Raw genomic sequence first — 1751 nt, 5'->3', positions numbered from 1 at the left:
TAAGCTACCTCCCCACCAATTTTTAGCCAAATCGGTTCAGCCTTTCTTGAGTTATAAATGGTGTAACTAAAACTACTTTCTTCTATATATATATATGTAGATGAAGTTTGTATTCAAATTCCAACAAACCTATCATGTTTATACATATATTGACATATGAAACATGTAGAAACCGTCAAAGAAAAGAAGTCTTCTAAAATCGACAAATTACATTATTAATACTATATATAAGAAACACTTTGATATTAACAGTGGTTAATATATCAAATATTAAATGTGGAAATTCATTGTTCCATTTGAACCAACTATAAATTACGTCAAGTTAATGACGAAAAAATTGTTGCTGTTGTCACATCGTCGCCGGGAATCGAACTCGGGACCTTTGGCTTTACGTACCAATGCTGTTAGTCTAATAGCAACAAATTTTTCCTGATTAATTTAAGGTAATTTACAGTTGGTTCAAATGGAAAAATTAATTTCCTCATTTAATATTTGAAATTACGTTACGTCGATCAACATTGAGTGCCCTAGACACAGTAGCCATACTGATTACATTTCTTAAAAACAAAAGCCAATCATATAAATTTAAATACTCCCGAATTGCTTATAAGTATAAAGATAAATAACAATTTATCTAAAATTATTGTTTGTCAATAAACAATAAATTCTGACCCTCTACAACACCCTTAAGCGCAAGCCGCCACTGTTTGATCATAAACGTCTTTTAGAACGATATCGATGTGACACTTTCTTTTATAAAAGTATTATTATTTTTTTAATGTAAAAACCTACATGCATACGTGTGAAAGTGTGGACCTACCATAACATTTAAGGAAAAAAGTACTTAATATGCAAATTATTTATTTATTAAACGTTACTGAAAGGAAATCTATGTGAAAATATTTTTTATTTAAGTAAGAATTTCACCAAAGAAGTAATGTTGATACTCTGTGTTTATTTTTTCATAATACGTACAATTATTTATTAGTTAAGGTACCTTTTAAAAGTCATCAATCGGTGTACATATTAATGATTTTTCTTAGTATTATTATCAAGTTACTGACCAAAAATTGACGAAACAAAAAAGTCATCTATCGTCTTTCGTTTTTCTCAACAATGCTAAGATTTAATTTCTCTATAGACGTGTTAAATGTACATAAAAAAGTGATTTTAAAAAATGAATATTAATTATTCGAATTGTTTACATTATCGACAGAAAAAACAAATTTTAAATGGGTGTAATACTTTGTTAAATAAAGCAAATAAAATTTTTGCTTCAGAGCGTTAAAATGAAATGGAAAGAATTCAATTTCAACGCACCCTCGAGGGGAAAAATCTCATTCACTTTTGTTTTATATAAACACACTTCAAAAGGTTCTAAGCTCCAATTTTATCATAAATAAGTTGACGATAACTCTTCGCAAAAATCAATATGCTACTTGCATACTTCTTATACGTCTGACGTAAATAAAAATAACAATAAAACTTGAAAAATTTATGTCAATTCCTTTGTTGTCGGCCGTTATTTGAAGTGAAACTTCTTTATGCACGGTAGAGTAAGTTCGTTTCATGCGAGTTGCTATGTAACAAAATCATGCAACGGATGTCCCCCCTCTACTCGGTCACGTAGTCGAGTTCGTAGTGGGGATCGCTTGAGCCGTGAGCGCGCTTCAATGCAACGTTCGTTACAGGCAACTCCGGCATGTATAGTGTAAAATTTAAATTCATAGTGTACAAATAATACCATTAAA

The sequence above is a fragment of the Agrilus planipennis genome, unplaced genomic scaffold (assembly GCF_000699045.2).
Source record: "Agrilus planipennis isolate EAB-ADULT unplaced genomic scaffold, Apla_2.0 scaffold68, whole genome shotgun sequence".
NCBI lineage: Eukaryota > Metazoa > Arthropoda > Insecta > Coleoptera > Buprestidae > Agrilus > Agrilus planipennis.
This window is presented reverse-complemented; position numbering follows the sequence as displayed.